At 39.0% G+C, this 13,505-nt stretch overlaps 1 long non-coding RNA gene across 2 annotated transcripts; it reads left to right on the top strand.

Annotated features, from left to right (window-relative positions):
- Positions 1-2,018: 2,018 nt before the first annotated feature.
- Positions 2,019-11,011, top strand: LOC109138076 (uncharacterized). Of its 2 annotated transcripts, XR_002041826.2 has the most exons (3): positions 2,019-2,204; positions 2,433-2,963; positions 7,995-11,011. It is a non-coding gene; the product is annotated as an uncharacterized LOC109138076 (long non-coding RNA). The 2 variants fall into 2 exon arrangements; XR_002041825.2 differs by having other exon boundaries at positions 2,019-2,963.
- Positions 11,012-13,505: the final 2,494 nt, after the last annotated feature.

Raw genomic sequence — 13,505 nt, 5'->3', positions numbered from 1 at the left:
AAAAACAAAAGGATGGGAGAGAGAGGACTGGATGGGACGGTTCACTCTGGGAGGGTTCGTCCTGGTGTCGGATTGCACAGTAAAATGTCCCGGAGGTTATTCACGTTTGATCAGTGTATCCATTACGCTCTCCAGTTGCTGACACTGATGTGTTGCATATCTGAGGGCGAGATGAGGAAGCTCCGTACTGTGAATGTGCATCATGACAAAATGCTGTGTGTTTCTAAAAAAGAATGCAATCACACACATATACAAACACGCATGTTTTCACCTCATGCATGAGAACACCTGACTTGTGAACACACTATGTACCTTTCTTTTTTCAACACATGCTGTCTTATCAACTGATGGCCGTTCAGCTCTGACACACACTCACCCTTGCACCTTAAACAACAGAGACATTGTACATGTTTATTAATACCGTATGTGTGTTAACTAACACTACACATGTTAAACAGCCTTTCTGCTTCTGCTGCTTGATCAATTAATGAAACAGGGAACCCATATTTTTTGGTCATTTGGCTGATTCTAATGAAGTTTATAAAATAACATAAATAACAATGTTAACAAATAGAAAGCAAAAAAACAAAGAAAAATATGGAGTTGCAGATGGCTCTTTTAGTGTTCTTTTAACTTCAGATTTATCATTCATTATTATTAAGACCACAGGCACAACATGTAAAATACTACTCCAATTAAAACAAGTGCACCACAGTTCATAACTAATCTTTTGTCAGCATCCATGTAGGAAATTGAGCATTCAGGCAAATAATCATGCTTCATGACCCTCCCAAACTAAATGTCAAATGACAGCTGATGGCAGAAATTTAGCCTGATTCTCAAATCAGTCATGTTGACCAACAGACTGGTCACCCCACGTTTTGACATGTCATAGCCTGCAACTCAACAGGTGTATAAATGATAGCCGAATTCAATTTAACGTCTTTGCGAAATATTTAAAAGCTTGATGACATAGTTGGTGAACTGCTGTAGCTGGCTAACTGCTAATAATTCACAAGCAGCGAGGAGAGCTGTGATCTTCTCTCTTGGCTTTATTGTTCTATTCGCTCCCTTTAACATTTTCTTAAATAAAGTTATTGGAGAGGGAAAGCTCCCGGTCAGCTGGCAAACTTGCATAGCTTGTTCACTAAAGAAATAATAGGTTCACACAGATTATTCAATATAACCACCTGCCAAACATTAACATTATTCTTTTGTGGAGCTCTCTTTAGTCTGACAAGGTAAATGATGTAACATGGCTAATAAGTTATGATAGCTTCCTCCATTTTGGACTCTCTGACTCGCCGTCCTCTCAAAGGTCAACATTGTCAAGATGGCTTACTATTGGTCAATGGTGTAGATATGCAGGTCAGATTTTAACAAAGTTGAACTCTACTATGCTCTACCTCTATTATCCACCGGGCTGCCATGAGTGCATTCACTAATCATGGCAGTTCTGTTGAAAAATTTAATTAATTCTCCACTTTAAACACTTGATGTGGCCTTTAATCCAAGTATGTGCTTGCTTTATGCATTAACGTACACGAAAGTTGCACACCTCTGTCTTTCACACTTATGCAGGCACACACAAAAACACACTCCTTTATGCATGATTTCAGATAATTCAAGCGCACACTCCCATTAACTGAGGCTTGTCCAACTTTGGCAGGAGCGTGAATATTTTGCATAAATGCAAACACAGAAACTCACATGTCACGCACACGCACGCACACACACACACACACACACACACACACACACACACGGATTATCTGCCCTGCTTTGCATATTTTACCTGAACACACGGTCATATATAGCCTACTGTACATATACAAACACATAAAATCCGGAGGAGACCCTCGCCCCTCCTTATGGCCTCTGTCACAAACGCTTCTTGTCGTCAGGCTCTGTGTGACTCCCCTGAGTCGGTTGCCAGGCAACCGTGGCTGCATTAACATGCGCGGGAGAGAGGGAGCAGGGGATACCTCTTGCCTGTGGAGCAAAAGCAACCACGACAGCGTCAGTGTGAGGCGACGGGTTCCTTCACAGCATCCCCCTTTCCTTTTCTCTCTCTCTCTCTCTCCCCCCTCTCCCTCTCTCTCTCTCTCTCTCTCTCTCTCTGTCTCTCTCCTACAGCCGTCCAGCATCCACGCTCTGCTCAGTTAGTTAGGAATACACGCTCAGCCACTGGAGCGCAAGAAAAGGTATGTTAGGTTACACATCATGTAGAGCAAGCAGGGGCTTCCACCACTTCAGCATAGGTGGCTTTTTTTCCTTTTTTATATCAGCATGAAACATTTAAAAGCTAAGACATCAGCAAAACATGTTTTATAAAAGTTTGATAGAGGGGATAAGCTTTTAATAAGGGCTGATAGGGGGTAAGGATAGGGAGCAGGAGAGACAAGACTGAAATCTCTTTCTCTTTTTGTAAGCTTTGCGGAATAAAGACAAAAGGAGGATGGAAACGTACACATGAAACAGCTTTGTTACCCTCCCACCCCCATCTGCCCATCAACTGACTCCATTCTTCAACTTGACATCATCCTTTCACACAGACAAGGAGAAGAAGAAGAAAAAGAAGAGGAGGAGAAGAGAGAAGCAGAGGTGGGGAGGCAAACAAAACAGACAGAGGAAGAGGAGGAAGAGCCGAGAGGAGGTGGGCAGCACAGTTTCAGCTCTCACAAGGATGAGGAGGAGAAAGTGAAGGCAGCTAGAACTTGGCCACTAGTGAGATGAAATTTGGGGAGGAGACGCTGGAGCGCCGCAGGGTACGACATCCAACGAGAACCCTAAAATTGCACCGCCTAGAAGACGAGACAGCAATCTCTGGATCCTGTGTCCCTCCACAGCTGAAGGATGAGAGGGGTCGACTTTCACCTTAGTTGCCAGGGATGTCTGTGCACTACGGAAAGGCACCCCCCTCCAGCATGTCCAATGCTATGTTATTCCTGATGCTTTGCAAGGTAGGTCTTTAAAAAGTACCACTGTCATCCCACATCCACCCCCTCATCATCATGTGCAGAGCAGCTGTAAACTGTCAACAAAGGCTTAATGAATCTTTCACCATTTTTAAATGTCCTGACAGTGTGTAGCTATCAATTTATTATGCAGCGTATTTCTAAATGTGTTATATTTCCAGGCTCAGTTTTCTTTGTATGAATCTTTAAATAAGGTAGCAGAGACACCCTGAACATTACAATCAAAACACGCTCCTTTATGTCTTGTCAGCTTTACTCTGAGATATTAGCTGTGGTGGTTATTTGTCCAGAACACACATCCACATGGCCCTCTGGGCTTCTCATGCATGTTGTTAACAAGTTTAAATGCGTAACAGCAGGACAGCCTTGAATGACAGTCTCTCTTAAGCTTTGAGGATATTGAAGAATTAATTTGGGACTCGTTCTCTTGAGTGTAATGAAGTTAAAATGGATTTAAACAAATCCTCTGCGACTCAGTTTTTCCTAATACCCTCACTTTTGTGTGTAATAAACTGCAATACTTCTTGTTTTTTTAAATTTAAATTCCATGTCCGTAAATTTGCAACTTCCTGTGTGACTAAATCTTTCAGCAGGGGCACGGGGGGATACAGCATAATTATTTTGATAAATTAAAAAGAAATATTTCATGATCCAAAACAGATCTGTCACTTTTCTGTCACTCACAAAACAATCAGTGCAGGTTATGAAAAATGGGTCATACTCGCTATTGACACCAAAAAACTCCTGATTTCAAAACTCTATTTTGTTTCTTATGATTTCTCTCTATATATGCATTGTTACTACACAGTAGGTTTCAGTGTGTGATGCTCTGAATGTATGTGTCTGTGTGTGTGTGTGTGTGTGTGTGTCTGTGTGAGTGTGTGATGGGGCGTCAACCTGTGTGTGCGTGTGTACATACACACTCGGGAGGGGTTGAGAAGCTGCTTGCTTTAATTCCATTTCATAACAATGCCAAAAGCGACTCTGCCTGTCAGTCTCTGTTAGCATCTGGAGTCATTTGACATGCTCAGGATTATTCAAGTGGCAAAATGTTTTACTCTCCACTGATCTGATCTGAGGATGTTAGCTTCTGTTAGGTGTAGCAGGAGTATCCGGATTTGTTGTCCCAGGTATGGCATCGCCCCCTTTCTCTCCCTCTCTCTCTCTTTTGTTGTCTGTCTCTTTTTATACGCTTCTGGCTGTTACTGTAGCCAGGTGTGAGATCACCTTGTAAAAAGAAAAAAAAAAACCCTCAAGGAGATGCTTTTCATTTTCAATGAGCTGCTGCATGTATCATATTAAAATCCTTATTGGCCCTGACAGTGACAGAGCTGCTCATGAGGGAAAAGTTAAGATGTAAAAGTGTTGGAATCATTGAAAATGAGCTCCTGAGTGACAACGGGAATCAATACTGAGATAAGTAAATCCTCTTTACCTGAGACTAGCACATCAATAAGAGGTGGAGAAGTGGGTACTGTGTACTGTATCTTGACTGGATTAATACTTGTGTTATTCTATATATTTAAGCCATGCTGTGTCAGTATGTTTCATTACATTTATAGCTTCTCCTGGATTATGACAGCTCTGATTCCTACCACACACTGCCCAGACTAAGTGTTAAACAGACAGAAGCAGTTGTTATGGGTGGGTAATGATTACGTCGCAGGATGCCAGCACTGGCTGCCACTTGAAACAGAACGCTCTCTGTTGAACACTGGAGACGTTGGATGAGGAGGCACTGGAAGGTGTCCAGAAGGTTGCTGTACCCGCTGGTAAAGCTGTTTCCAAAGCACCAAGGTTTCGGCAGAGCCTGGAACCTCGTTTGCCACCACTTCCACCACCATCCCGCCTCCTCAGTGATGGGAGAAGTACTCAGTGTTAATGTACACGTTACAAGTACAATCCTACCTAAGAAAAAGAACAGAAGTCAAAGTAAAAGTACTTTTCCTGCTGTAAAATGTTCATATAACACATGTCATTTTACCGTCATAGATGCTTAAGGTGGAGCTAATTACTTTAGATAGTAAATCTAAATAGTTAATAGTTTAGGAGAGTAGTTGTCAACCTACAGTAACAAGATAAATCTGAAGGGTTGGGAGATGTTTAATGGCAGAGGAAAGTTCATCTACACAAACATGTAATCATTTTTCTACATTAGCCTGTTTTTATAAAATACGGGACACTTTAAACAATTATTCAAGTGAAGGTCATAAGCCAAAAAGGATGGAAAGCACTGTTTTTTAATGTAAACTCTTAATTTGAAAGAGGGCTAAAGATAAATCAAGTGGACCAAAAAGTACAATTGACCCCTGAATTGTCATGGAGAATAAAATAGTATATGTACCTCAAAACTGTATCAAAGTATAGTACTTGAGTAAATGTACTTAGTTACTTTCCATCAATACACCTCCATCTCCCTCGGCATCCTCAGGCACATGTCTCCCATCCATGTTTTCCTGCTGAGCGCTTATTTATATCAGCAGCAGGCAGGCGTCTTCATGCATGAGGGCACATCCAGCGCACCGTCGCTACACAAAGATCTCCATTCAGTTTGAGGAAAGCCCTTTTTATAGTGCTCCCCAGGAGAGGCAATCAAAGCCCATTGTTACAAATCAGAGGAGGAGAGCACACTTTAACAAGAAACAGAGCTTGATGGTGTTTTTATGTACATCAAGAACACAATGCACCGCAATGATTGGACACTGCTATCATCCAGAGTCACAGCGTGGAATATCAGCCTTTTATCAGTTTGATGCTGTTAACCTTATAAACAAGCCTGAACAAAAGATCCGTGAGTTTTACAGTATGAAAGGTCTCTTAAAAACCCACTGGTAACCCATCCTGTATTTGACTCTTAAAATCTAATATTTCTATTGGAGCGTTGGGCTCGTGTGGAAGTTATTAAAATGATTTTATCGTGATCAACTCAATCAGTTTAACCACCTTCAAATTCTCCCTCTTTGTAATCCATCTGCAAATAATCACGCTTAGACATTGAAGCGCTCTACCCGATTTCTGGCAGGTGATGATTTCTGCCAAGACCCTTTTCCTCTGCTAAACTGTCTGAGAACACAAGCAGTAAGTCAAAGAAAAAGGGGGGGAAATGCTGCACCGGTGACATAAAAATACTCCAGTGTGGCAGAGCTCCTTCGATAGGTTACATAAATTTCAATTATTGCAAAGGACGCCTGCAAATGAGGCTTAATAATGTGGGCTTTGCAAAGGTTAATTACTGTAAACAGCTGTGTAAAGTTAGATTCATCATCATCAGAAAATAATGATTAGGAAGGCATGTGTTTTGTTTTGTTTTTTACTTGTGAGTGGACAACTATGTGAGTGGACACCATGGATGATTCCTCGTGAGGTAAACAGACACCAATACAATACAGCGAATAAATAGTGAATATCATTGGACTTGTAATTTTAGCAAGTTCGACTGTGTCATTACACAAAAGCATTAAGAGAACTCGAGGTTGTTTTCATTCTTGCACGCCAGTTCCTCTCTCATAAAGTACATCAGCCTAAAAGGCACAATGTGTACCCAGGTAGTACTTCAGGTAATGTCTTTTTGTAAACTCTTGCTGAAAGACAGAAAAGTGTACTTTTTTCCTTGCATCTAAGCCTTTTACTTCAAGAGGAACAGTTCTCAGTAAGAAGATTTATTTTTAGTCTGCATTAGCTTACATGCTTTACTGTTGCTAGTTGGCATATAAAACCCACTGACCCGCAAAAAGAGTGCTTTTCTCCCGAGAGGTGTTTGGATGCCAACTCGCACAAGCTGTTGCGCCTGCGGTCTAAAAACATACAGCTAGTTTCTAATGCTCCACCCCGGGCTACACAAATCAATACATATACACACTTCCTGAAAGGTCCAACAGCTGAAAAGTAAGGGCCTACTTTTTTCACTCACTGGAGTGAGAGCTGCCAAGGCTATTCCTCTGATGTCCAGCATGTCAATCAAGAGGAGAGAGTTGGTGTCTGTTTTTAGAAGTTCACTGTTATGCATGGTTGCAATCATCCATTTTTTTTGTTATAACCAGAAGTTTACTTCATGCCTGAAAGCAAGTTTTATATATGAGTATGCAGGAAATAGCAAAAAAGCCACACTAACATGACAGTATTTTATGTAGAAATCCAGTGTACACTGCTTACATCACACTTTATGACATATTTATAACACCTGAAAAATAGATGAGGTATGGTAGGCCCGGGTTCATGTGTGTTAAATTTATTATTTGAGTCACAAGCATTTGTGTCACCTCACTCTAATTTTGTTTTTAAATAAATAACAGTTTGGCAATAACCATTTCTAAGAGAAAAATAAGATATATTCCTAATTGATATAGGAAAAGTAATTGGGTAATTTAAACTCATAGTTAATGGTAAAAACAAACATTTCTTAAAGTCTTAGTTTAGATTGTGAAATTGCTGCCTAATGAATTAACTCACTATCCTCTTAACTAGGAGCGCTGCACGAAAACTGTTTTGAAGCTGACATAAAGCGTGAATTTACACATGAGCCATGGTGCTTGCACTGAGAAACTATGAATGCATTTGAAACTAATTATATAGAAAGTGTTGCATCTACTTAACCCTGTGAATATGTGTGAAAGCAACAAGCATCACACAACCCTGCTGCTGTTTTTGTTTTTATATCTCAAGCACCAGCTCTTAAATCTGTTAATCTGTTGCCTGGATGTTCCTTTATGGTTGCTAAAACAGATTTGGCTATCCCAGTCCATGTTAATGCGGTTGTGGCATTAAAATACAGTAAAGTGGCATTTATAGGTAGATTTTCATGTGTTTAATGTAATCCATTCACAGTATTTAAAAAAAACAAACACATATTAGCATTGAGACTATGTATATTATATTATATATTATTATATTTCCTCATTAACCATTTCACCAACAGACGACTCTGCAAAGACCATCTTCAAAGGAAAAACTAACCAGTCGCAGTAGCTAACACACAGATTGTGTTTTTCTTTTCTCTCTCTTATCTGCCCGCTCCAGATTGGTGTGAGACGAAAACTGCAGACTTTTCCAGGGAAAATGGTAAACACTCTCCACAGTGATGAGGAAAAGGGAATCCAAGACAAGGAAAGTACGGAGGAGAGCATCTTGGCCATGTTGGGCATCATTGGGACCATTCTCAACTTGGTAGTCATTATCTTTGTCTACATCTACACCACCTTGTAGGTCTTGAACTCTCTTACTGTACTTCATTAGTGGGCAGATCAGAGCTGATCTGTGCCATTGCAGCTGCAGTATGTTGACTGATTTGGAAATGAAGATAGGAGGTGCAAGAAAGAGGCCCAGCTTCACCATTCGTGAGCTGGATCGAAGACTACGTGATCGCCATATGGCATCCATCCTGCTTCACTTCAAACAACTAAGACTATGTGAGACTGGCTTGTTTCTCTCCCCTTTAGAGGTAGAATTATCCAGAATACCTGGACACTTTTGACTTGTACATAAATGCATGGAGCTAACAAGAGATGCTCAAAAAGATGCAGCTTTTACCGACTGAGGGACATGAAAGACTGCAGAGAGCGTGGACAGTTTTGGAAAATATTTTTCAGATGTTCTTATTAACTGAAATATGGAAATTATTTGCTGACATAGGATAAAAGATGAGGATGTACAGAGAAGGTAAACACAGGTATCTGCATTGCTGTCTTATTTTTTTCCTCAAAGAACACAACGTACACCCATTTATATGAGATTTAAACAGACATATTACAAATTTGATGTTTGTTTTTATACTGTATTTCTCACTGTTTTCTGGAAAAATTGACTTTGGGTGGTGTTTTATTTCACTGGAAACTATATGAACTGTATTCACACAAGTTGTATAACATACATCTACTGAAACAAATGGTGTATTTAAATGGCATTAAGTCAGTTTAAAGTGTTGAAATGCTACCCGTAAATGGTGGAAGATCAGACAAAAATGGGTTTGATTATCATTTATTATTCAAGTTTTTAATGCATCACTTCAAGGGTCAACAAGACGCATCCATTTGTGAGAAAACGTTTTCAGCTCTGGAGGCCGACGAGCATCTTTTGAGGAGAACTGAGGAAAAAAGGTGTTTTACTTACTGGCTTCAGACAGATGCAGCTATTTAGGTTGATAATGAATATACCAACATTCATTTGCAAACAGATATGATAGACACTGCAACCTGTTCACTCGTAAGTGTACATAGAATTTACTGAGTTTAGGGTAGTCTGTATTTTTCAGCCATTGATCTCAGTTTCTACATTATTGATTCAAAGCTTAAGACTTGTGCGTAATGACTGTATGCCTTAAAACATGAGGAAATGGCTATTTCCATGATGTATAAAATTATCAGGTTATTACTACTTTGTGAAAGTTTCACTTGTTGTATATACATATAATTCAATGCCAATGTCATATTGTTTCATTGATGAAAGGTCATTTATTGGGAATTTTATAAAAGTACCCAGCTTTTGTCTTAAAGATGCAAAAACTTTGAGTTCTTAAATTGTGACTCTGTGAAACGTGGAGTTATTTCCAGACTTGGGCCATTTTTCTTCATTTTTATCCTTTTCTGTAGTGTAAGATGGGTGTGGGTTTTGCCACACTGGATTATATTGTAAATGTTGTGAAATTTACACAGTCACAAGAATTTTTAGAGTAACTTTTGGTATTTTTCTCTTTGATTGACTGAACTGACACTGTGTCATTTGTCCTCGATGTCTTACAACCTCATCTCTCTAAAGAGAAGCTAAATTTTGCTTGACCCATGACTGGAAATAAGGCCACATCTTTGTACTTGAGGGTAAAACATAAGTAGAAAGTATGTTTAAAAACATCATTTCTGTATTTATAGGTTGATCAGAATCTGGGCCAGTGTGTTTCAACTTGTACAAATTGAATCAAGTTGAGTCATGTGACAAATTTGTGTACAGAGGTCTGCACAATTTCCCTGTAACAATATTCTCAGATACCTCTGGATTACACACTGATTTAATTAAACTGTATTAAAGGAATAATTTAACATTTTTTGAAATATGCAGGGAGTCTCAAATTAATGACAAATATCTAGGAAGTCATACGCTAAGATGAAGAAAAAAAAAAGTACGGCAACCCTTTGTAAAAATGGTGGATTTAAATTTTTTTTCCCCGTACAAATCAAATTACTTCTAACTAATTAGCAAGTATGTTCAATAGGTTTAGGTGAATTTTGTACCCCTGCTAAGCTTATCATCTCCTGGCTTTAGCTTCATATTTAACAGACAAGAAGAGTAATATCGATCTTCTCATATAAGCAAATAAGCCTTATTTCCTAAAATGTCAAACTATTCCTCTCTTTTTTTTAAAAAAAGAAGCTAGAAGCTAAACTATATGAAGCTATATGAAATGAGAACATTTAAATAATGATGTACAGTATGTAGAATGTAAGGGTATAGACAACAGACTACATTATGTGTAAAGTATTACGTTTGTGTTCGTCAGCCAACAACCTCATGATTTCAGAAAGTGCCTGAGATCAAAGCGTCTCAACCTCACCAGTCGAGAGGTGAAAGAAAGGAAAACACAAACCAGTGAGAGCATCTTTATAAGGCCAACCTGTCACACAGCCAGGAGAGTGGAAGAAGTGTCCTGATCCACTCCGCTAGATTCATAATGGGTCTGGATTTCTACTACACGGCTTATAAAGTCAGCCAATATTTTATTGTTTTGTTTTTTTTTTGTCTTGGGTGAGGTGCTCTTGCTTGTTTAACAGAATAAGGAAAATGAGAGCCTAGTAAGCACACGGACAAGTGTTACGAATGTATTCATATTTGATGTAAAAGTTGATTCCTCATGTTATCCTTATTGTTTACTTATCTTTCCTAAAGCTATGTGAACTGAACGTGTTCTTATGTTTTATTTATGTGTATGCTAAATCTATTTAAACTCATTGAAAAGTCTCTTGTGGGTGACAAATGGAAGGGATAAAAGTTTTTCAGCTTGCAGTTTGGTTAAAAAAAAACATTCAATAAATACATCTCGGAACTGATTTCATTTGGATGTGTTGTCTCATAGGAATGGAGATCAGTGGTAATGAATTCAACTGTATGCAACGCTGGTGTTGGTTACATTCATTAACTATAATATACATCAATTTTGAAAGACTCCTTCAGCATGAGTTCTAATATGAAAAAAACAACAACGTTTAGAACAACTGTTCACTGAATAGTGCTGAAATCTTTGAAGGTTTATATCCTCCTGCATCTGACAGCTGTGTGAGATTACAACAGAGCCTTGAAGAAGAAGATGGAGGAAGAAACCAAACCTTAAAGAGTCTACAGCGTTACATCCCGCAAGACATATTTCTTTGTCTGGCTGCAAATCAATCTGAAAGATGGAGAAAAACGAAACGGAGCACAAAGCTAGCAGGACAAAGAAACCACAGAAACCAAATCGCCCTAAACAAATTTATTTTTATTCCATCTCCTTTGGGTTTGCATTTTTAAGGTTAGATATGTGTCAGAATAATTTCCCACTCCATTAGGAGTGCTCTGTGACTGGCAACATACTGGAATAATCCTGTTGGAGGAGAAAAGAAATGACTGAAAACAGCTTGACTCCACTTTTTCTTTAAATATAATAGATTAGGCAATGAACCAAGAAAAAAACAGGGTTATTTGAGGAACCTCAGCTGCTTAAATTCACACATGCCCAGAAGCCTGCTTTAAGCTTTTGTTTCACCTGGATACAGGAGCCAAGCCCGCACAGCCTTCGAAATCATTCCCTCTTTTGAAGCTGAAAGATGCTTGGTGAACAATGTGCAGGAGATTGTGGTGCATCACAGATGGATGATTCAACCGAGCAGATTGTCCGTGCAGACGTTCCATCTCTATCTAGCTGAGCTGACATCGTTTTGATGGTTTCACAGAAAAGCTGTGCGGGCGATTAATCCATCTACCACCCCACCAAATCAACAAGACATACTCATGGCTGCCAGCGTCAGGCAGCTTCTGTTGTTATTCAAAGGCAATTCAACCTGTGGCAGCAGCACACATTAAAATTTAATGCCACGTTGCAAAGCATAGTTTCCAGTAGGACACAAACTCACTGGCTTTTTATTTTTTTCAATAATCATATCAACAGAATACAGATTATTTCATTACAAAACACCACCCTTCACGCATGATCACACCCAGTGTGAAAATAATTCAACTCGACTGGGAAAAGGGTCAAATGTGTAATCTGTTTTTGGCAATAACAAGTTTTGCTGTAATTAAATCACAGCAGTGTGTCGAGTGTAACAATCTGAAAAGGCTCTGATAGCATTTGTATTGGTTTTGAAACACTTCCTTACGGATATTTAAAAGAAAAAAAAAAAAAAAAGACCAAAACATACACATGGATCCAATGACAGATGAAACAATGTGCTTTCATGGCTGCAGCTTTACACTATATGAGCTAAAAAGCAGAAAGGAGGGAGCTGATCCAGGATCATTTTATCTGATGTTTACACCTCTCAGCTGTGTCAAGTGATCAGTCTCACTCTCTCCCTCTCACCTTTTTTTCACCCCAATACGCGTACAAATAAAAACTGTATAAAACATGCCATGTGGAATAATCTGCCGGTTTGGGTAACAACTAAGTAAGGTAATAAATGTTACTCAAATGTAATTTTATGGTTTAATTATTAGGTTTTTAATAATTTTTACACTTACCAGTCAACTAAGTTACTAAAAAAGTAGCTCAACATTTTAGTAAACATGCTTATTCAAATGACAGTTACTGTTTCCCGCTGTTTCCAGTCCTTATTCTAAGCTGAAATGAAAAGCTCTTTCTTTAGAGAACTAGGTTATAGCATTACAACAACAGATTGTGGATGAGCATAGAAGCACAGGGACCGTATCCAAAGTGCAACTTGATTCAAGTTTAATGACTGCTATGGCACCTGGACATCATGGATATCACCTCACTTACTCACTCGTCTCACTTACAGCATACAAATCAGTAAATAGTAACAACTACAGGTAATGTGCAGAGTGTGAAATTTAAAATGTGTAATATGTAGTTACAATTTAAATATAATTGTCAAAATACACGTCTATAAAAAGGAGTTTTTTGTACTTTGAACTCCTGTGACAATGGTCTGTATTCTCTGAGGTAACTAGTCATAGACAATGAGACATTTCCAGCAGTGACAGTGGTGTTACAGAAAAAACATCACGACTCAAGTTAATGGTGAATCGCTCAGAATTTTTTTTTCTCAACAGTCCAGGGTGTGTTTGTTTTTCTCAACTGGAAAAATTGCACTGTTTTGTTCTTACTATCACTGTCAGTGCTGTTTTCTTTTTCCTAGACACATATAGGGCCAACAGCTGGATGCACATAACGGCACATTCTCTGGGGTTGTCAAAAAGCATTCTGGGAAATGTAGGAAACTGAAGGTGAATCGCCTTAGAAAGGGAGAGAGCACACTGCATGAAGGTTAAATGCACTTTGCATCATCAAATATCTCCTGGAATGTACCCGGAGGTCTACGTGATGTG

This window comes from Larimichthys crocea, chromosome XXIV, assembly GCF_000972845.2.
Source record: "Larimichthys crocea isolate SSNF chromosome XXIV, L_crocea_2.0, whole genome shotgun sequence".
NCBI classification, from domain to species: Eukaryota; Metazoa; Chordata; class Actinopteri; family Sciaenidae; genus Larimichthys; species Larimichthys crocea.
The sequence above is the reverse complement of the archived record's forward strand: the minus strand, read 5'-3'. Positions and strand labels throughout refer to the sequence as shown.